This window comes from Somniosus microcephalus, unplaced genomic scaffold, assembly GCF_052327205.1.
Source record: "Somniosus microcephalus isolate GS21.2 unplaced genomic scaffold, FLI_Smic_1.0 scaffold19, whole genome shotgun sequence".
In the NCBI taxonomy this organism is placed as follows: Eukaryota; Metazoa; Chordata; class Chondrichthyes; order Squaliformes; family Somniosidae; genus Somniosus; species Somniosus microcephalus.
Window position 1 is genome coordinate 1,519,875 of NW_028225206.1, and position 24,551 is coordinate 1,544,425.

The 24,551-nt window shown below is 46.1% G+C and overlaps 1 pseudogene; it reads right to left on the minus strand.

The window, feature by feature from the left end:
• Nucleotides 1-74: 74 nt before the first annotated feature.
• Nucleotides 75-24,551, minus strand: part of LOC147083915 (scavenger receptor cysteine-rich domain-containing protein DMBT1-like) — a 32,331-nt pseudogene continuing 7,854 nt past the window's right edge.

Here is a 24,551-nt window from a genome sequence, read left to right on the forward strand (position 1 = left end):
TCCCGGAGCAGTTGGTGTTGCCTCCAACCAGGCGCAATGGTTGTCCCGAGTCTATCACAGAGAATCATTTATTGTTATTTATTTAGTACAAGCCTGGAGTACAAGTTAGATAGTTGATATAATGAAGAGGAGGAAGCACCTGGTGAATGTTCATGTTTAGGATCAGATTCTCGATCGCAGACCCTTGAGCTGTGGGGCCTCTCCGTCACTTTGACTTCTGTTGAGAAGAGAAATATGCTGACTCTATTGGACAGCAATGTTTTAAATGACACCCGCACATTGAACGGTTCCTTGTGTTACCTGAACAAACAACACCTGCATCCTCCCTGTGATAACAGTTGTGTTCCCCCCACGGGTCTGACTGACACTGCCAGAGGAAGGACTCGTGTGATTTACATTCCATCTCATCGAGCCAAATGGTTCCGGATCCCGCTCCGAATAACCGAGTGTTATACTCAATAGATATGAGGGGGCCGCACTGTAACTGTTTACAGATCACTTCTGCATCATGTCGATCCAGTTTCTCCGAGCACACTGTTCCCCAGGTCCCATTGTAGAACACTTCCACTCTTCCCTCACAGCGATGCTTTCCTTTCACCAGCCGCATCTCTTTGTGCTCTGTCAATGAAACAAGAAATGTCCAGGTGGTTCGATTGGTAACTCTGTGTGTTCATACTGCACAACACATATTGCACCGGTTGTGTTCACTAGTGTCGATAATTATTTCAGAAATTTAATGGAAATACAGCTAGAAATCGAAAATAAAACAAACAATAAAAACAGAGCATTCTGGAAATACTCAGCAGGTCAGGCAGCATCTGCGGAGAGAGAAACCGAATTAGATTTTCAGGACGATGACCATTCGTCAGAACTTGAATAAAGTTAGAGATGTAACAGGTTTTAAGCAAGTGCAGGAGCGGGAAATTGGGGAGGGGAGAAAGAACAAAAGGGAAGGTCCGTGATAGAGTGGAAGGCAGGAGAGATTGAGAGACAAAAGAGATGATGGTGCAAGGCAAAAGGAGATGGTAATGGGGCAAAAGAAACCAATATGTGTCTAGAGGAGGTATTAATAGGAGTAACAGAATCATCAGCAATAGCTACTGCAAGAAAACATTTGGGCAGAGGTTATGATCTGATATTGCTGAACTTAATGTTGAGTCCTGAACTCTGTACATTTCCTTACCGAAAGATGAAGTGCTGTTCCTTGAGTTTACGTTGAGCTTCATTGACTGGTGTAGGAGTTTGAAGACAGCGAGGTCAGAGTGGGAGGGGGGCAAAGAATAAAAATGACAGGTAACTGGAAGCTTGGTGTCAGCTTGCAGACTGAGTGGAGGTGTTCCACAAAGCGAACACCAATCTGCGTTTGGCCTGCCCAATGTAGAGGGGACCGCATCGTGAGCAGCGAATGCTCAATACTAAATTTAAAGAAGTACAAGTAAATCGCTGTTCCACCTGGAAGGAATGTTTGGAGCCCTGGATGGTGGGAAGGGAAGTGGTAAAATGGCAGCTATTGATTCTCCTGCGCTTGCATGGGAAGGTGCTGTGGGAAGGGGACGGGGTGTTGAGGGTGATTGAGGATTGGACCAGGGTGTCGCGGAAGCAACAGTCCATTCAGAATGCTGAAGGGGGAGGGGAGATGTGTTTGGTGGTGGGAACATGCTGGAAGTGGCAGAAATGTTGGAGGTTGATCTGTTGAATGTGGAGGCTGGTGGGGTCGAAGGTAAAGACAAGGGGAACCATATCGTGGTTCTGCGAGGGAGGAATGGGGTAAGAGCAGAGGTACGGGCAATGGAAAGGACAGTTCGAGTGCCCTTTCAACCATGGTGGAGGGGAATCCTCAGTTGAGGAAAAAGGAAGACATATCGGAAACACTAGGATGGAAGGTGGCATCATCAGAACAGATGCGATGGAGATGGAGAAACTGGGAGAATGGAATAGAATCCTTACAGGAAGCTGCCTGGGAGGAAATGTAGTTAAGTTAGCTGTGGGAGTCAGTAGGCTTATAGCGGATATTGGTCGATAGCCTATCCCCAGAAATGGAGAGAGAGATGTCGAGGGCGGGAAGAGTCTCAGGTTGACCATGTCAAGGCCAGGTAGCGCTGGAAATTGTTCACAAAGTTGATGACATTTGCCAGTTCGGCACAAAAGGAGGAAATGGCATCGATACAGTCACCAACATTCCAGAATCAGATGTGAGGAATGGGGCCTGACTAGGAATGGAACAAAGAATGTTCCACATATCCCACGAAAAGACAAGCACAGCTACGGCTTCCCATAGCAATGCCATTTATTTGGAAGAAGTGAGTGGAGTCAAATGAGACGTTGTTCAATGTGAGAACATTTTCAGCCAGGCAGGGGAGAATGGTGGTGGATGGGAACTGGTTGACCCACTATTCAATGAAGAAGCTGAGAATCTTCAGGCCGTCCTGGTGGGGGATGGATGTGTAGAGTCCATGGCGAAAAGCAGATGGGTAGTGCCAGGAAACTGGAAGCTGTTCAAGTAGTGGAAGGTGTCAGAAGATTCATGGATGCAGGCGTGAAGAGGCTGGATAAGTTGAAAAAAAAAGTCGAGATAGGAAGGAATCATTTCCATGGGGCGAGAACAGGCTGAAACATTGGGTCTACCAGGGCAGTCCTGTTTGTAGATCTTGGGGTGGATGTAGAATCGGGCTGTGTGGGGTTGGGGGTCTATGAGGTTGGAGGCCATTGAGGGAAGATGCGGTCGGCAACCGTCTTTCAAATGATGGCTTGATGTTCGGTGGTGGGGTCTTGGTCCACGGGGAGGTACGAGGTGGCTTCAGAGACTGGGCGTTCAGACTCTGCAAGTTAGAGGTCGGTTCGCCAATCAACAGCAGCGCCGCCCTTGCCAGCAGGTTTAATGACAATATTAGGATTAGGTACGAGAGAATGGATTGCTGCAATGTCAGAGGGAGGTAGATTAGAGTGAGTGAGTGGAGCAGAGAAACTGAGACGGCCGATGTCACGTTGGCAGTTCCCAATGAAAGGAACTAGAGACGGTAGGAGGCCAGAGCAACGGGTATAGGGGGAACGAGAATTCTGAAAATGGTAGGAAGCATTCTCTGTGCGGGGGCAGATTCTGGCCAGATAATTGGGCACAGAGGTGATGGTGATGGAAGATTAGTGCAGCATTGTGCCGATCTCGAAATTCACTGAGTTAGGGGCGTATGGGATGCTGATCATATGGGGCCAGACCGGATAGTAAAAACACAGCAATTGCTGAAATTGGAAGTTCGATGTCAGCTCAAGGAACAGCTCCTCGTCTATTGATTAGACACATTACAGCCTTCCGGATTCAAAATTGAGTTAAACAATTTCAGATCATAACTTTGCTGTATTTCTTTCAGATGGCAGCCATTGCTGATGATTCTGCTGTTCCCATTTACACCTCCACTAGACCCAACTTTAGTTTCGTTACTTGTCCCATTACCATCTCCTTTTGCTTGGCACTATCACCAGTTTTGTCATTTATTCTCCCCTGACTTTGCGTATGTTCTTTGCTCCACTCCCAGCTTTCCCACTACTGTACTTGCTTAAAAACCTGTTACATATTTTTCCAGTTCTGGTGAAAAACCATCGATCTGAAACGTTAACTCTGTCAGTGTCACCAAAGATGCTGCCTGACCTGCATAATATTTCCAGTATTTTCTGTTTTTATTTCAGATTTCCAGCAACTACAGTGTTTTGCTTTTATATGTAATAAAGAATAGACAACACGGATTTTAAGAGAAAGTCATGCTTTACCAACGTTATTGAATTAAAGAAGAAGTTACAGACAATATAGACAAGGGTAATGTGGTGGGTGCAATATACATGGATTTGAAAAAGGTCTTCGATAAGTTAGCACGTCATAGAAACAGGACTGACGTCAGGCGATGTGGAGTCAGAGGACAAGTAGCAGAATAGATAGCTCGCTGGCTACAAAACAGAAAACAGATAGTTGGGGTTAAAGGTGTTTATCAGACTGGCGGAAGCTCAGAACTGGTGTTCCCCAAGGATCGGTGCAGGGACTGCTACTGTTCATCATTTGCATAAACGATTTGTACTTGGGATTTGGAAGTACAATTTTAAATAAATGGAGTACACCAATCTGGGGGCTATAGTTAATACCGAGGAAGATTGCAACAAAATATTAGAAGATATTAATAAACTTGCAGAATTGGTGTGTAAATGGTAAATTAATTTTTATATCGGTAAGTGTTAGGTGGTGCATTTTCATAAGCAGCATAAGGAGGCCACAAAATCTTTGGAAAATAAACGCTTAATTGGGATAGAGGAACAAAAGATACACTTTAACTAATAATTAAAACTAGCAATGGAAGTTAACAAGGGCATAAGAACGCAAACAAAGCAAGGAGGTTCAATTCAAGTGGAATTTAATTGAAAAGCAAGGACATTACTTTAAACGATAGCAAAATACTGCAGATGCCGGAAATCCGAAATAACAACAGAAAATGCTGGAAAAACTCAGCAGGCCAGGCAACATCCATGGAGAGAGAAATAGACTCAACGTTTCAGGTCGAAACCCTTTGTCAAGACTGAAAAAGCACACGGAATGAAACAGATTAAAAGGCCAGGCTGGGAAAGAACAAAAGAGAAGTGAAGAGACATTAAGCGGTATTCAAAACGAGACGAGATGGTGATAGGAATAATGGAGACAATAAACGGCTCTGGATTAGATGTGAAATGCGCTGGCAGAATGGGAGGCAGCTGCCATGTGGGAGAGAAAAAAAGGGGGAGGGCCAAAACAAAGTTATGGATAAAAAATATAAGTAAAAATGTAATGGGGGCCGAGGTCTGAGTGGAATGGGGCGGTGAATTAAAAGGACTGGTGACCGGAAGCTCGGGGTCATCCTTACGGACTCAATGGAGGTGTTCTGCAAAGCAGTCACCCAATCCACGTTTGGTCTCCCCAATGTAGAGGAGACCACATCGTGAGCAGCGAATACATTATACTAGTTTGCAAGAAGTACAAGTAAATCGCTGTTTCACCTGGAAGGGGTGTTTGGGGCCCTGGCCAGTGGGAAGGGGGGGAGGTATAAGGGCAGGTGTTGCATCTCCTGTGCTTGCACGGGACGGTTCCGGGCAAAGTGGAAGGGGAGCTGGGGGTGATAGAGAAGTGGACTAGGGTGTCTTGGAAGGAGTGGTCCCTACGGAATGCTGAAAGCAGAGGGGAGGGGAAGATGCGTTTGGTGGTGGGATCACGTTGGAGGTAGCGGAAATGGCAGAGGATGATCCATTGAATGTGAAGGCTGGTGGGGTGAAAGGTGAGGACAAGGGGAAACCTATCGTGGGTCCGGGAGGGAGGGGCAGGGATGAGGGCAGATGTGCGGGTGATAGAATGGACATGATCGAGGGCTGTGTCAACCATGGTAGGGGGGAATCCTTGGTTGAGGAAATAGGAAGACATGTCGGAAACACTGGTGTGGAAGGTGGCATCGATGGAGCAGATGCAGGGGAGATGGAGAAACTGGGAGAGTGTATAGAGTTCTTACAGGAGTCGCAGTGGGAGGAAGTGTAGTCCACGTAGCTGTGGGAGTCAGTGGGCTTGTAGTGAATGTTGGTCAATAACCTATCCCCAGAGATGGAGATGGAGAAGTCGAGGAAGAAACATAGAAACATAGAAGATGGGAGCAGATATAGGCCATTTGGCCCCTCGAGCCTGCTCCGCCATTCAATGAGATCATGGCTGATCACTAAACTCAGTACCCTGTCCCTGCCTTCCCCCAATATCCCTTGATCCCTTTAGCCTTAAGAAATATGTCTAACACCTTCTTCAATATATTTAATGAATTGGCATCTACTGCCTTCTGTGGTAGAGAATTCCACAGGTTCACCACTCTCTGGGTGAAGAAATTCCTCCTCAGCTCTGTCCTAAATGGCTTCCCCCTTATCCTTAGAATATGACATCTGGTTCTGGACTCCCCCGCCATCGGGAACATCCTTCCAGCATCTAATCTGTCTAGTCCTGTTAGAATTTTATAAGTTTCAATGAGATCCCCTCTCATTCTTCTAAACTCCAGTGAGTATAAGCCCAATCGACCCAAGCTCTCCTCATACGTCATTCCTGCCACCCCAGGTATCAGTCTGGTGAATCTTCGCTGCACTCCCTCCATGGCAAGAACATCCTTCATCAGATAAGGCGACCAAAACTGCACACAATACTTAAGGTGTGGGCTCACCAAGGCCCTGTACAACTGCAGCAATACATCCTTGTTCCTGTACTCAAACCCTCTCGCTACAAAGGCCAACATACCATTTGCCTTCTTAACCGCCTCCTACACCTGCATACTTACCTTCAGCGACTGGTGCAAAAGGACGCCCAGCTCTCGTTGCACTGCCACTTCTCCCAATCTATTGCCGTTCAGGTATTAATCTGCCTTCCTGTTTTGGCCACCAAAGTGGATAACCTCGCATGTATCCACATTATACTGCATCTACCATGCATCTGCCCAATCACCAAACCTGTCCAAATCATACTGGAGTTTCTCGGCATCCTCCTCACAGCACACACACACACCCAGTTTTGTGTCGTCTGCAAACTTGGAGATATTACATCTAGTTTCCTCGTCTAGATCATTAATATATATTGTGAATAGCTGGGGTCCTAGGACCGATCCAAGCAGTACCCCAGTAGTCACAGACTGCCACTCAGAAAAAAAACCGTTTATTTCAACTCTTTGCTTCCTGTCTGCCAACCAGTCATCTATCCACGTCAGTGCCTTGCCCCCAATCCCATGTGCCTTAAGATTACACGCTAATCTCTTATGCGGGACCTTATCAAAAGCCTTCTGAAAGTCCAAATACACCACATCCACTGGTTCTCCCTCATCTGTTCTACCAGTTACATCCTCATAAAATTCCAGTAGATTAGTCAAGCACGATTTACCTTTTGTAAATCCATGTTGACTTTGTCCGATCTTGTCACTGTTTTCCAAGTGCTCTACTATTATATATTTTAGAATGGACTCTAGCATTTTCCCTACTACTGATGTCAGGCTTACCGGTCTATAATTCCACGTTTTCTCTCTACCACCTTTTTTGAACAGTGGGGGAACATTAGCTACCCTCCAATCCATGGGAACTGTTGCAGAGTCTATAGAATTTTGGAAGATGACCAGCATTGCATCTACTATTTCTAGGGCCACTTCCTTAAGCACCCTAGGATGTAGATGATGAGGCCCTCGGGATTTATTGGCCTTCAATCGCGTCAATTTCCCTAACACCATTTCCCTACAAATACTGATTTCATTCAGTTCCTCCCTCTCATTAGAACCTATGTTCGCCGACACCTCTTGGAGGTTATTATTGTCCTCCTTTCTGAAAACAGAACCAATGTATGTATTTAATTGATCTGCCATTTCTGTGATCCCCATTAAAAATTCCCCTGATTCTGACTGCAAGGGACCTATGTTTTACTTCACCAATCTTTATCTCTTCACATATCTATAAAAGCTTTTACAGTCAGTTTTTATGTTCACTGAAGCTTACTCTCATACTCTATTTCAACCTCTTGATTAATTCCTTTTTCCTCCTTTGCTGAATCCAAAACTGCTCCCAGTCCTCAGGTTTACTGCTTTTTCTGGCCAATTTGTATGTTCTCTCTTGGGTTTTATGCTATCCTTAATTTCCCTTGTTATCCATGGTTGAGTCACCTTTTTTGTTTTATTGTTATGCCAAACAGGGATGAACAAATTCTGTAATTTATCCGTGCGATCTTTGAATGTTTGCCATTGCCTATCCACCCAATCGATTCTACCCAGCTCGCAACTCATATCACAGTAGTTTCATTTATTTAAATTCAGGACCCTAGTCTCTGAGTCAACTACTTCACTCTCCATCTTAATGAAGAATTCTATCACATTTTGATCGCTCCGCCCCTAGGGGCCTCGCGCAACAAGATTGCTAATTAATCCTTTCTCATGACATATGGAAATGTCATGGTTAAGGACAGGGATGGGCCGGAAATAAAGGTTCTAAATTGGGGGAAGGCCGATTTTAATAGGATAAGGCAGGATCTGGCCAAAAGGGACTAGGATCAGCTACTTGTGGGAAAATCTGCATCGGAGCAATGGCAGGCTTTCAGAAGGGAGATTGAGATCATACAATGGCAACATGTTCCCGTAAAGGTCAAGGGTGGTTCCAAAAACCACAGGGAACCTTGGATAGCTGGGGATGTACGAGAATGGATTAGGAAAAAAAGGAGTGCTTTTGGCAGATACAAAAGGCTAAAGACGGAGAAAGCCCTAGAGGAGTACAAAAAGTGCAGGGGGATACTTAAAAAAGAAATTAGGAGATCAAGGAGGGGCCATGAAATAACACTGGCGAGCAAAATAAAGGATAATCCTAAGATGTTTTATAAGTATATTAAGGGTAAGAGGATAACTAGGGAAAAAATAGGGCCTATTAGGGACAAAAGTGGCAATCTGTGTGTGGAGCCGGAAGATGCAGGAGGGGTTCTAAATGAATTTTTTGCATCTGTTTTCACTATGGAGGAGGACGATGTAGACATAGAAATAGGGCGGGGGGACTGTGATATGCTCGAACATATTAACATCGAGAGGGAGGAGGTATTGGCGGTTTTAGCAGGCCTAAAAATGGATAAATCCCCAGGCCCGGACGAAATGTATCCCAGGCTGCTGTGTGAGGCAAAGGAAGAGATTGCGAGGGCCCTAACACATATATTCAGGACCTCTCTGGCCACAGGGGATGTGCCAGAGGACTGGAGAACCGCTAATGTAGTACCATTATTCAAGAAGGAAAGTAGGGAAAAACTGGGGAACTACAGGCCAGTGAGCCTAACATCAGTGGTAGGAAAATTATTGGATAAAATTCTGAGGGACAAAATTAGTCTCCACTTGGAGAGACAAGGATTAATCAGGGATAGTCAACATGGCTTTGTCAAGGGAAGATCATGTCTGACTAATTTGATTGAATTTTTTGAGGGGGTGACTAGGTGTGTGGATGAGGGTAACGCACTGGATGTGGTATACATGGATTTCAGTAAGGCCTTCGATAAAGTCCCGCACAGGAGACTGGTCAAGAAGGTAAGAGCCCATGGAAACCAGGGTGCCTTGGCACATTGGATACAAAACTGGCTTAGTGGCAGAAGGCAGAGGGTGATGGTCGAAGGTTGTTTTTGTGACTGGAAGCCTGTGGCCAGTGGGGTACCACAGGGATCGGTGCTGGGTCCCTTGCTGTTTGTGGTCTACATTAATGACTTGGATATGAATGTAAAAGGTATGATCAGTAAGTTCGCGGATAATACAAAACTTGGTAGGGTGGTAAATAGCGAGGAGGGTAGCCTCAGTCTGCAGGACGATATAGATGGGTTGGGCAGATGGGCGGAACAGTGGCAAATGGAATTTAACCCGGAAAAGTGCAAGGTGATGCACATTGGGGGGACTAACAAGGCAAGGGAATACACAATGAATGGTAAGACCCTAGGCAAGACGGAGGGGCAGAGGGATCTGGGTGTGCAAGTACACAGATCCCTGAAGGTGGCGGAACAGGTGGATAAGGTGGTAAAAAAGGCATATGGGATACTTGCCTTCATTAGCCGAGGCATAGAATATAAGAGCAAGGAGGTTATGATGGAGCTGTATAAAACACTGGTTAGGCCACAGCTGCAATACTGTGTGCAGTTCTGGTCGCCACACTACAGGAAGTATGTGATCGCTTTGGAGAGGGTGCAGAGGAGATTCACCAGGATGTTACCAGGGCTGGAGCGCTTCAGCTATGAAGAAAGACTGGGCAGATTGGGTTTGTTTTCCTTGGAGCAGAGGAGGCTGAGGGGGGACATGATTGAGGTGTACAAAATTATGAGGGGCATAGATAGGATGGATACTGAGGAGCTTTTTCCCTTAGTAGAAGGATCAATAACTAGGGGGCATAGATTTAAGTTAAAGGGAGGGAGGTTTAGAGGGGATTTGAGAAAGAACATTTTCACCCAGAGGGTGGTTGGAGTCTGGAACTCACTGCCTGAAAGGGTTGTGGAGGCAGGAACCCTCACAACATTTAAGAAGCATTTGGATGAGCACTTGAAATGCCATAACATACAAGGCTACGGACCAAATGCTGGAATATGGGATTAGATTAGACAGGGCTTGATGGCCGGCACGGACACGATGGGCCGAAGGGCCTCTATCCATGCTGTATAACTCTATGACTCTATGACTCTATGACTCTACAGTACGCAGTCTAAGATGCCCTTGTCTCCAGTTGGTTCCTCGACATATTGGTCCAGGAAAGCACCCCGTATACGCTCCAGGAATTCCTCCTCCACAGTATTGTTACTTATTTCGTTAGCCCAATCTATATGTAGATTGAAGTCACCCATGATAACTGCTGTGCCCTTATTGCACGCTTCTCTAATTTCCCATTTAATGCCATCCCCAATGTTCGCATTACTGTTTGGGGGTCTGTATACCGCTCCCACTAAAGTTTTCTGTTCCTTGGTATTTCTCAGTTCTACCCATACAGATTCCACATCATCAGAGCTAATATCCTTCCTTACAATTGTGTTAATCCCCTCTTTACCAGCAATGCTGCCCCACCTCCTTTTCCCTTTCGCCTGTCTTTCCTGAATATTGAATACCACTGGATGTTGAGTTCCCAGTCTTGGACACCCTGGAGCCATGTTTCCGTAATCCCAATCACATCATATCCGTTTACCTCTATTTGCGCAGCTAATTCATCCACATTATTATGAATGCTCCTCGCATTAAGACACAAAGCCTTCAGGCTTGTTTTTTAACACTCTTAGACCTTTTAGAATTATTATTTACTGTTGCCATGTTTGATTTAAACCCTTGATTTCTCTGACTGCCACCTTTGCCTGTCTCCTTCCTGTCTTTTGCTTCTATAATTGATCCCCTTTCATCTGCCTCCCTGCTCAGGTTCCCAACCCCCTGCCATTTTAGTTTTAACCTTCTCCCAGAGCACTAGCAAACACTCCCCCTAGGACATTAGTCCCGGTCCTGCCCAGGTGCAAACCATCCAGTTTGTACTAGTCCCACCTCCCCCAGAACCGGTTCCAATGTCCCAGGAATTTGAATCCCCCCCCCTTGCACCATTCCTCTAGCCATGTATTCATCTATTTCTACTCTGACTAGCACGTGCCACTGGTAGCAATCCTAAGATTACTACCTTTGAGGCCCTACTTTTTAATTTACCTCCTAACTCCCTATATTCAGCTTTTAGGACCTCATCCCGTTTTTTAGCTACCTCGTAGGTACCTATATGCACCATTACAACTGGCTGTTCACCCTCCCCTTCCAAAATGGGAAGGGAAGAGTCAGAGATGGACCATGTGAAGGTGAGGGAAGGGTGTAAATTGGAGGCAAAGTGAATGGAATTGTCTAGCTCAGGGCAAGAGCAGGAAACGGCACCGATACATTCATCAATGTACCGGAAGAAGAGGTGAGGAAGGTGACCTGAGTAGGACTGGAACAAAGCATGTTCCACATATCCCACGAAAATGCAGGCATAGCTAGGACCCATGCGGGTACCCATAGCAACACCTTTGATTTGGAGGAAATGAGTGGAGTCAAAAGAGAAGTTGTTCAATGTGAGAACAAGTTCAGCCTGTCAGAGGAGGGTGGTGGTGGATGGGGAATGGTCTGGACTCTGTTCAAGGAAGAAGTGGAGTGCCATCAGGCCATCTTGTTGGGGGATGGAGATGTAGAGGGATTGTACGTCCATGGTGAAAAGGAGGTGGTTGGGGCCAGGAAACCGGAAAATGTTAAAGTGGCGGAGAGCGTCAGAAGAGTTGTGGATGTAGGTGGGAAGAGACTGGACAAGTGGAGAAAAGATAGAGTCGAGATAGGAAGAGATAAGTTCCGTGGGGCAAGAACAGGCTGAAACAATGGGTCTAGCAGGGCAGTCGTGTTTCTAGGTCTTGGGAAGGAGGTAGAAGCGGGCTGTGCAGGGTTGGGGAACTATGAGGTTGGTGGCCGCTGGGGGAAGATCCCCAGAGTAGATGAGGTCAGTGACCGCCTTGGAAACGGTAGTTTGATGTTCGGTAGTGGGGTCATGGTCCAGGTGGAGGTGGGATGAGGTGTCGGAGAGTTGGTGTTCAGCTTCCGCTGGGTAGAGGTCAGTTGGCCAAACAACAACAGCACCACCCTTGTCAGCAGGTTTAATGGCATGTCAGAGTTGGATCAGAGAATGGAGTGCTGCAAGTTCAGTGGGAGGTAGGTTGGAGTTAGTGAGGGCAGCAGTGAAATGGAGATGGCCAATGTCACGGCGGCAGTTCCTTTTTCCTCAACCGAGGATTCCCCTCTACCATGGTTGACATGGCCCTCGACCGTGTCCATTCTATCTCCCACACTTCTGCCCTCGCCCCTGCCCCTCCCTCCCGGAACCACGATAGGCTTCCCTTGTCCTCACCTTTTACCCCACCAGCCTCCACATTCAATGAATTAACCTCCGCCATTTCTGCCACCTCCAACGTGATCCCACCACCAAATGCATCTTCCCCTCCCCCCTCCTTTCAGCATTCCACAGGGAGAGCTCCCTCCGAGACACTCTCGCCCACCCCTCTATCATCCCCAGCACCCATTCCCCTTCGCCCGACACCTTTCTGTGCATGCGCAGGAGATGCAACACCTGCCCTTATACCTCCCCACTCCCCACTGTCCAGGGCCCCAAACAGCCCTTCCAGCTGAAGCAACGATTTACTTGTACTTCTTGCAAACTAGTATAATGTATTTGCTGATCACGATGTGGTCTCTTCTACATTGGGGAGACCAAACGCACATTCGGTGACCGCTTTTTGGAACACCTCCGTTCAGTACATAAGGGTGACCCCGATCTTCCGGTCGCCTGTCATTTTAATTCACCGCCCCATTCCCACTCAGACCTCACTGTACTCGGGCACTTGCAATGTTCCACGGAAGCTCAGCATAAGCTCGAGGAACAGCACCTCATCTTCTGATTAGGCACTTTACAGCATTCCGGACTCAATATCGAGTTCAACAATTTCAGATCATAACCTCGGCCCCCATTACATTTTAACTTATATTTTATCCACATCTTTTGGTTTTGGCCCTTCCCCCCTAATCTAGAGCCGTCTTTTGTCTCCACTAGTCCTATCACCATCTCGTTTCGTTTTCAATACCTCTCAATGTCTCTTCACTTCTCTTTTGCTCTCTCCCAGCCTGGCCTCTTAATGTGTTTCACTTCCTGTGCTTTTTCAGTCTTGACAAAGGGTTTCGACCTGAAACGTTGACTCTATTTCTCTCTCCATGGATGTTGCCTGGCCTGCTGAGTTTTTCCAGCATTTTCTGTTGTTATTTTTGAAATTACTTTAAAACATGTATGGAAACTTGGTTTAGAACCCACTTAGAGTAATGTATAGTATACTGGTCTAAAAAAGGACATACAAGCACTGGAGAAAGAGCAAATAATGAGTTGCAAAAATGATACCAGAACGCAAAATTTAGAACTATCAAATAAGTCTGAATAGGCTGCGGCTCTTTCCTCTAGAAAAGAGAAGGCTGAAGGGTGTCCTAAAAGAGGTCTTTAAAATTATGAAGGGAATAGGTAGGTGGACATAGAGAAGATGTTTCCAATTGTGGGGAGTCCAGAACAAGGTTATCTGTATATAAAATAGCCGCTTGTCCAACAGGGAATTCAGGAGAAACCTCTTTACCCAGAGAGTGGTTAGAATGTGGAACTTGCTATCACATAGAGTAGTTGAGGCGAATAGCGTAGATGCCTTTAGTTGAAGCTAGATATGTACATGAGGGAAACTGAACAGAAGGATATGGAGATAGAGTTAGATGAAGTACGGAGTGAGTAGGCACGTGCGGAGCAAAAATATCGCACAGACCATTTGGGTCAAATGGCCGGTTTCTGTGCTGTAGATTCTATGTAAAATCTCCCGAGTAAAGCCTCGCATATAACCCTGCAGAAATGAGCAGATAGAAAGCTCCCTTACCTGAACACACCACCCTCGCATTTTCTTTATGAGTACAGTCGTGTTTACCCCACGGCGCTGAGGGACATTCCCACAGAAACGATTCGTTTCCCGAACAGTTCAGTTCATCCAACCAAACTGGGCCTGAGCCTGGTCCACAAGCAGTAGGAAGTTCCACATCCACCGCATTCCCGCAACCCAGCTGTTTGCAAACCACGTTAGCGTCGGCCAGGTCCCAGGAATCATCACAAACTGAGCCCCAGGTCCCACTGTAATAAACCTCCACTCGCCCAGCACATGGGCTTCCACCGTCGGACAACCTTAACTGCACTTGTCCTGTTAGATAACAATACAGGAGGATTATACTTCAAATATACATTTATCTCATCACTCAATCCAAACATTGCTGCTTCTCCAGCTAAAGAAAATGGTGCTTTTAATGTGTCTGTGACAGGTACATGATATTATATCCCGCAACATCTGTCTGCACTTACATATTACATAGAATTATACAGAATGTACAGCACAGAGTCAGGCCATTCGACCCAAAGGGTCCAACCCGGTATTCATGCTCCACACTAGCCTCCTCCCACCCCACTTCCCCTAATCCTTTCAGGATAACATTCTATTCATTTCTCCATCGTTCGATTTATTGCCTCCAGTTCTCCCGTTTGGTTTGGAATGCTGTGCACATAGATGTACAGCCAATATAATTTGTTTTTATTAATTGTGCCACTCATTTTATTTTTAACAATCAATTTATAATTCTGTTCTATAAGTGTATCTGTTCCCTAACCGTTAATCTTACCCGTATTGGTTACCTTGGTCTGACATTCACTCACACCTCCTCTTTCTTTTATCTTCAGGCTTATGTCAATTTCACCAGATTCCTCCCCCCGTAATACTAGCTTATAGACTTATCCACAGCTTTATTTATCACTTCCGCTGCACACTGCATACTGCAGAATGCAACGTACGTACAGCATAATGGAACTTACACCATTTCAGGCCCAGAATGTCTGTCTACATTCACATGCTGTGTAATAACACTAAGACCAGTCCATGCCAAAACATCCTTCCATACTTATACACAACATAATGGAACTTAGACCAGTGAATCTCCAGCACATCTGTCTGCACGTTTATGCTGCACAATGGAACTGATTTGCAAACTCGGCCGCATTTGACCGCCGAGCTGAGCTTCCAATCCCACGTGCTCTCCGTCACAAAGACCGCCGACTTCCACCTCTGTATCATCACTCATCTCCGTCCCTGCCTCGGCCCATCTGCTGCTGAAACGCCGTCCTCCCATCCTGCACCCTCCATAACCTTCAGCTCACCCGAAAACTCCTGATATCCTGACCCGCACCAAGTCACACTCACCAGCATCCCTGTGCTCACTGCTCTGCATTGGCTTCCTGTCCGGCAAAGACTCCAGTTTTAAATTACCATCCTCAGGTTCAAATATCACTATAACCGCCTCCAGCCCTAATCATTTCGGGAACTCTACTTTTCTGCAAATGTGGCCTCTTGTGCATCATTCACTTCCTCCCTCCACAATTGGCGGCCGTGAATTTCTCCGTCTTGGTCCCAAGATCAGGAATTCCCTCCCTAAACCTTCCGCCTCTCCTGGTTATAACCAGCTCTTGATCTTACCCAAATGGCCAGGCTTTTAGTCGCCTGTTCTAATACCTTCATCTCTCTTCCTGTGAAGCACCTTACGACGGTTGTCTTTCGTTTAAGGCGCTATATAAATGCAAGTTCTCGTTTTTTTCCAGTTCTGCCCGTGTCCTCTCGCTTTTCGCTCATCCCCTGAGTTAAATAACTGGTGTAGAGACACCGAGGAACAAGTGACCAATTTACCACTTTTCTCAGTGGATTTGATATTCCCCTTGATGGTTCTGTAAAATTGAACCATTTGTTCACCTGAACACAGGACCCCTACGCCGATGCTGTCATTGAGAGATGGATTCAATGTGAATGAGCTGCAGTTCCGGAGCTGAGACTCGTTTCCTTCACACTGGACATCATTCACCCACACGGGCCCTTCACTCTCTCCGTTCTTTGAAGAGTTATAAGCGGCTATCGCAGAGCCGCAGCCCAGCTGTCTGCAGACCACGTTGGCATCATTTAGGTCCCAGAGGTTGTCCCGCACTCTCCCCCAGCTGCCGTTGTAGTAAATCTCCACTCGGCCGTCACAGCGGCTTCCCCCATTAGTCAGTCTCGGCGGCCAACCTTCATCTACAAACAGAAACACATTGAGAGCAACGGTTAAACTGAGCCAAAATATTCCATAATTTACTAACTCTCACCCGGACAGTTATTGTTAATTTTAATGATTATATTTCTGTAATAATTACCCACAAGGTTTGTAGGCAGATCCTCTCCGCCATTACCTTTTCTCAGTGAATTGATTTTAGAGAGATGCCGAGCAGCTTCCGGAGGCTAATCTGGGGAAAGGGGCTAAAAACTAACTGGGGGAGGGCGGCCCAGGCCGGCTATTGATACGAGCTGTGATCAAAGGCAGGAGCACGGGCACAAAATAGCTTCTGGCTGCTCACAGTTCAGCTAATGTGGAGAGAAACAAACAGAAGTGTAATTGATAGAGCGCTTCCCAGGACGGCCCAAAGCTCTTCACAGCCACTGAAGTACTTCTGATTTGTTGTCACTTCGACAGCGGCGGGACAGGCCGGAGGGGCTGAAGGGCCTCCTCCTGTCCACATGTTGCGATGTTTTAAGTGTGAAACGCGAGAGCTGATTTGCGCTCAGTCAGTCCCCACAAACAGCAATGAGATAACGGACCATATAATCTGTTATAAGGTGGGGCTGGTTGATGGATAAATGTGTTCCAGGACACCGGGATAACTGTGATGTGCGTAAAGTTCGTGAATAATCAGAGAGACAGAGCAGTTTATGGATATTAAAACTCATCTCGCACTATTTATCTGGCAAGAAATTAACAGAATGTTCTGTGAAAATGCAGCTGATCTATGCGGAGAATTCTATGTTGATTCATATTTGAACCGCTAACATTGATAACGGTCCCAACACTGGTGCAGTGTTTTCGTGCTATAGCAGTGGTCACGGGGGCTTTTTGCCGTTTCAATAGCTGTTGGTGGCGAACGCTGGGTGTTGCTCTGTATTTACAAAGATTTACACCGTAACACGAGATATGTATTTATTAAACGTGCACTGGATTGAAAGCCTTTGATTCATTGCTTATACACTTCAGTCCAATCGACCGACACACACACCTCAGACTCGCTTAGTGTCAGAGGAAGAAGGTGATCTTGATCAGTAAAACGAGTGAATCAGTGACTTACAGAAATAGTGCCACTGGTGTGAGACTCTGCTCGACAGGAGAACAGTTGGTGTATTTCAGTTCAATACACTGAGTGGACTCACCCGAGCAGATGACACTGGTGTCATTTCCATGTGAGCAGCTAAACTGATCCCAGGATGAAACCGGACAATCCCACAATCGGGACTCGTTCCCCCGGCACCTGTAGTTCTCCTTCCACACTGGGCCGGTTCCCTCCCCAAAGTGAGCTGCTCCCGGGGTTGCGGTGACTGCCCCGCACTGAAGGTGCTCACAGACCACGCTGGCGTCTTCGAAACCGAAATAAACATCACACAGAGTCCCCCACTGGTCTCCGTGTAGCACTTCCACCCGGCCGGAGCACCTGTTCTCCCCACCGACCAATCGTGGTCCATGGTTCCCTGTTTTGGAAACAAATACAGATTCAAATAGAATGTAAATCACCTTTAGTATATATAAGGGGCAAAATAGAAAATGGGGGAAGCTTATCCACCACTATCGCACTTCCGTAATTTATCAAATAGTTATTTCTTTGTCGCAATCAAAGTTACTGCAAGACCCCAAGAAGTTGTGTGATAACTCAAAGTTGACAGCTCTTCCTGAAAAACTAATGGAATGTTGGCCGTTATCTCAACGGGCTTGGAATATAAAAGTGAGGAAGTGATGTTTCAGTTGTACCGAGTCTTGGTCAGACACAAACTGGGGCACTGCTCTCAGTTTTGGGCACCGCATTTCAGAAAAGATATATTGGCCTTGGAGGTGTTGCAGCGCAGATTCAGCAGAATGACAACAGTGCTTAAAGTGATGGAGGGACTGGATGTTTAAGGTGGTGGATGGGCAGGCAATCAAGTGGACGGCTTTCATCTGGATAGTGTCGGAATTCTTGAGTATTGTTGCAGCTGCACCCAACTAGAGAGGATTCTATCAACTCCTGACCTGAGCCTTGCCGGTGGTGGAGAGGCTTTGGGGAGTCAGAAGTTGGGCCACTCGCTGCACAATACCCAGCATCTGACCTGCCGTATTAGACACGGCATTTATGTGGCTGATCATGTAGGGTTTCTAGTGAAAGGCCACACAGAAGATATTGATGGTGGGGGATCGGCGATGGTAAAGCCAATTAATATCAAGAGGAGGTGGTCAGAGTTTGTCATGTTGGAGATGGTCATTGCCTGACCCTTGTGTGGCAGGAATGTTACTCGTGAACTATCAGCCCAAGTCTGGATGATGTCCACGTCTTGGTGCAAGTGGCCATGGCTTGCTTCATTATCTAAGGAATTGCGAATGGAGCTGAACACTCTGCAATCATCAGCAAACAGCACCACTTCTGACGTTATGTTGGAGGGAAGGCAACTTATGAAGCAGCTGACGATAGTTGGGACAAAGACTGAAATTGGGAAGAAACTTTTCACATAAAGAGTAGTGGAAATCTGGAATTTCTCCACCTGCTCCCTAAAGGAAAGCCTTTGCATGCTGTGTTCAATCGAAATGTTCAACACTGTGATAGATTCTTGTTTGTTAAGGGTAGCAAGGAATATGGCTCAAAGGAAGATAAATAGAGTTGAGATACATATCAGTCATGATCTAATAGAATGACCGAACAGGCTAGAGGTAGGGAATCACCTATTTATGATCATATGGATTTGTTTCCCATCATATCAGCTGTGGGGAGTAAAGAGAATTGATTCCATAATATAACTGCCCAATCTTCTCCCTCTGGCCTGATTGTACTGACCAGTGCGGGAGTACAGCCGCCCCCTGATACCTTGCTGTTCAGTAAGTGTGACTCTGGACAGGGTGGGTCGAAATGCTATTGCCATGTGGTACAATTAATGGGGCCTGGTGTTCACATCAAAGTATCTAATTAGGTCAATGCGCGTTTATGAAGTCAATGTCCGACTTTTGGGGACAATGGTCAATTATCTAGGTCAGTGAACAGTTAATGAGATAAGTGATCAGTGTCTTGTTACTACGATTGATGCTAATTAAAGTGACTGCACCACTGAGAAGTTCAGTGCGGGTCTCCTAAGTCAGTGTACCGGTAAAGTTGACGGTGCACGGCTGGTGACATCATTGCGCTGTTAATCAAGTGAATGTCGGGCTAATGACCGCAGTGCAGGCACCATCACACAGGAGCATCAGCAATGGAAATGGTGCCCGGGGTTTAGGACAGTGTCGGTTTAATGACGTCAGCGGATGGGTAAGGAGCGCAGTGAAGGGACCAGAAAGTCCGTGTTTGGGCAACGAGGACAATCGACCGCCCATAACATCAGTGCACGACAAATCAAGTCAGAATCAAGGGATGGTTAACAAAAAAGGAACCAAACTAATGACGTCAATGCACAGTTCATCAAGTCAGCTTATTTTTAGCAAGGGTTCTGAGTTGTTACTTAAGTTAACCTGTAGTTAATAAAGTCTGTAATTTGTTAATGAGTCAAAGTACATTGAACGATGTTCTCGGTCAATGATGTCAGCGTGTGATTAATGATGATAACCCGTAGTGAATGAGGCGGTGTCCTATTAATGAACCTACCGTGATGGTCTATGAGGTGTGCACAAGTTTAATGAGACAGTGCGCGACTAGCGAGTTGTTAGACACCGATTGTGACATCAACTGTCTAAGAGAAAAATACGTTCAGTGCAGGCGGTAAATAAACTAGCAACAAATCTGCTTACTTCAGAAGAAACCTTTAAGTTTAGAAACTTTCTATTGACAAATTATTGCGGATATTTTGACGTGTTCGGCCAGACCTATAACAATAATAGTAAACTGTAAGGACTAGTTTATATATGATATTGTTAGAGAGAAACACAGGAATGTCACCTTCCTCAGTTTTCCCAATATTAAGGAGGAAGTTGTCTGTTGTTCAGTAAGTCTGTACTCACCGGAGCAGATCACACTGGCATCGTTCCTGTGGGTGCACTGGTGGTGATTTACTTGTCTCGCTGCCTGTACATTCAAAGACATCACTCCGTAGAAGTCCAGTGCCCTCTCCAAAATAAGCCCCTCTTGGCACGGACACCGCGGCTCCACACTGAAGCTGAGCACAGGCCACATTGGCGTCATTCAAATCCCAGTGAAGGTCGCACACTGTTCCCCAGGTTTCACCGTACTGGACCTCCAGTCTGCCCGAGCATGGGGAGTCTCCGGATACTAGTCTAGGAAATCTGTGATCTGAATAATCATAATAATCACAATACTCACGATATTCACCATAAAATATTTACAAATGAATACACATCTGATTAATGACAGATCTGACACTATTGGTTCTCAGATTGGTTCCATTCTGGTCCAATACCGATGATGCTGTTTTTCCTCTAACGCTATTGGTTATAATGTGACTGTCTGGCTTTTTATAATATTGCTTTATTTGTTGGTACCTTACCCAGTGGCCGTCACTCTGATGTTACAAACACGCACTGTATCAGCAGAGAGAACGCGGCAAAGTATCGATAGAGAGAGAAGAGTAAATCGAAGTCAAGCAATCTCTGCATCCCTGCACCCACTTTGGGTTCGCTCCTCTGCGGGCCGCATCCATGTTCTCCTTCAGAAAGCAGAGGCCGAGATGGGCCGGCAGAGGGCGCCCTCGCTTTCACCCTGTAACTGAAGGACACCGAGGGGAGAATTTCCCGACCACCCCGCCTCCCTCCAGGCACACACTGCCTTTACACAACACACGATGCATCCGTTTGATGATGACGGTTGGAGCCGGTAGAGCGCATTAACCCAGAATGACCCTAAAGACGGCTTTTCGCATCTGCCTTTTCAATGATTCTATTTTCCTCAATCAATCTACACCAGATTCCAGACCAGTCCTCCATCGCTCTCTGTGAGAAGAATATCCGGACACCAGTCCTAAGTCTGTCTTTCTCTCCCTTCAGTATTTCACACCTTGTTGTATTGACATGTTCAAATTAAAGTTTTCTTTTCTCAGATTCACCATTTCGCCCCATTTACTGCCTCCAGCAGATCACTTCCCGCTACAAGGCCCATTATTCAGCACAGCGGTTTGTAGAGATCTGACTCCAGTTTTGGCTCTACACCACTTCCAGGGTTTAATTGTCCCTGCGTACCTGGTTACCGGAACTATACACGGTGCACAAGGCGAGTCCTGGACAGAGCACTGTCTAGTTTAACTCTGAGCTCTTGTGCCTCGTGACCGGATGTATACACACAGCACAAGGCGTGACTGGATGGAGCTGTGTTCGGTTTAATCCAGACACCCTGATTGGCCCTGCACTCTTTTGCTTACATAGTTGAGCATTCGGTTTGTTTGCTGATTGCTGTTGTTCGCTGATTGGGCATCAGAGGATCAAGGCCAAGAACTACGCTCGATCAAAAACAGATAGAGCCGTGAATTTCTAAATGGTGAAAAGGTAGAAACATTGAAGGCTCAAAGAAATTGAGGGGTACGTGTACACAGATCAATAAACTGCAGTGGTCAGTTACATAAACATAATAAAAAATGCTAATGGAATGTTAGCCTTTATATCTAGAGGGCTAAAATTTAAATGGGAGGAGGTTTACCTACAGCTATACAGCGCCCTGGTTACCCCACACCTGGAGAGCTGGGTACAGTTGTGGGCACCGCACCACAGAACGAAGATATTGGCCTTGGAAGGAGTGCAGCGCAAATTCACCAGAACACTGCCAGTGCTCCAAGGGTTAAATTATGAGGAGGGATGACATGAACCAGGCTTGTATTAACTGAAGTTTAGAAGGTTAAGGGGAAATTTAAATGGTGTTTATAGAATTTTGAAAGGAACTGGTAGGACAGATAGAGAGAAACTTCTTCCACTGGCGGGAAGTCTGGGACCAGGGGACAGAACCTTTAAATCAGAGCCAGGCCATTCAATAGAGTTCAGGAACAATTCTTCACATTAAGGTTGGTAAAAGTGTGGAACTCCTTCCCACAAAAAGCAGTAGATGCAAGCTCAATTAATAATATTACATCGCCATATAGGGACCGGTCTCTAACATCAGATTTAAAGTTTTACAGTGAAATTCCCATAACCACTTATTCATTTAATCAAACACTTCAGCAAATGTCCTCACAAGACGACGACTACAGTGACCATGATTGATGAAAAACACGGGCCGGAGTGCAGATTTCCAGCCATGTTCTCTCTCTTCCCCACTCGCTCTCCCCTCGGTTCCTGTTTAACTGAGACAGAGAGTGCCGATGTGAAGGGAGCCGCAGTGATCCCGATCCTCCCTCATCGACCTCCTCCACTAACAGCGAGTAACCGTTCAGCACATACACCGAATTACCTGGATTAAGTTCGGGGAACGTAGATCCACAGTCAGCACAGCTCTCAGTAAACAGGATCTCTTAACTCCGACCAACACTTATACTATCGGATCCAGGCCGTTCCCTTTGATAACCGGGTCCCAGACCGCTCCCTTTGATAACCGGACCCAGACCACTCCCTTTGATAACCGGACCCAGACCGCTCCCTTTGATAACCGGACCCAGACCGCTCCCTTTCATAACCGGACCCAGACCGCTCCCTTTCATAACCGGACCCAGACCGCTCCCTTTCATAACCGGACCCAGACCGCTCCCTTTCATAACCGGGACCCAGACCGCTCCCTTTGAGAACCGCGACCCAGACTGCTCCCTTTGATAACCGGGTCCCAGACAGATTGTGTTAATCCTGGGAAATCCGCATTTTTATTTTCTCTTACTGAAATGAACTAAATCAATGATTATATTATGCATTCTAGTTTAAAGATTTCATAGTGTTATTGCTTCATTTATAACCATACTTGTAAACCGTGATTATAACTATACTTGTAAATCCTGATGTAATATGCCATGGGTAGACCTGATTAGATTTTAAAATGGAATAAACCGAGGCGCTGGGCCTCCATTGATTAACTTTTTAAAAGTGCCTCTCAGCAAACATAATAATAAGAACAGACAGCGTGTCTGTGGGAACACAACTAGCAAGGTCCTGTGTGGCTGCCACTTTGTGGAATGTTCTGGTAGCTGCAGTGAATTAAAAACATAGGCAAACAGCAAGGACACCACATCTCAGCCTATGGAGACATGTTCCGTTTGTGTTGCCAGAACTACCCCAGACATGAGTCTTGATGGTCAAAAACAGATGATGTCAGGGTGTTACGGGATGAGGGCCTGACGGGGGCGGGCGGGATCATTAGGTTCGGGGCATCCCTGTAATTGCACAGGGGCTTTCAGGTGTAAGTCAGTGATTGGGTTAACTGCTCCCCAGAGGCGTTGCTGGGATGAAGTATAAGAAGGGGGTTTCTCAAACACATAGATTGTAGAGACAGTCAGCGAAGAGCTTGGGAACATCCTCTAGACCAGCCGAGGAGGGATTCGGGTTGTTGGAGGACCCACACGCGTCACACCAAGCGGCCGGGCGAGCCTCGAGGCCAGGGCCGATTGGAGTTGAACCCTGGATATCGCGTCTTCTACCCAGGGCATAACGGGAAATATAAATCTTGATTGCACCTTGTTTAACTACCGCTCAGATGCTGTAATGTATCAAATCTCACTTAAACTGAACAAAATATAATTACTCTCACCAATACGGGTCAAGTCGAATCTTTTGGAACTTGAGAGTGAAAGGGTTAATTGGCAACGACCCAGAACCTCTACATGCTCCCTTTGATAACCGGGTCACAGACCGTTCCCTTTGATCAGCGGGACCCAGACCACTCCGTTTGAGAATGGCTACCATCTCTGTACAGGGATTGTTCCCCCAATAACAACAGCTGCCCCCAAATATTCCATCTTGCTTTAGTGATGATGAAATGTCATCGACCTGAAACGTTAATTCTGTCTTTCCACAGATGCTCCCTGGCCAGCTGAGTGCTTCCAGCATTATCGGATTTTAGTTCAGATTTCCAGCAGCTGGAGTATTTTGCTTTTGTTTTAGAGTGAAATTTCGGGAATTTGGTGTAAATAAACACTTTGAGTTTGGGTAGTAGCAGAATGGATAGTAAACAACACAATAAGTCATTTTTCTTGGAAGGTAAATGCCTAAATTGGGTAGAGCAGCAATGGGATCTAGAGGTACAGATACACAAATCATTAAAAGTAGTGACGCAAGTTAATAAAGCCATAGAAAAAGCAAACAAAGCCCTGGGGTTTGTTTCTAGAGGGACAGAATTGAAAGGGAGAATAGTTATGTTTGACTTGTATAGAACTTTGGTTGAACCATACTTAGATTAACATAGAAACATAGAAGATAGGAACCCCTCGAGCCTGCTCCGCCATTCAATGCGATCATGGCTGATCATCCAAATTCTGTACCCGGTCCCTG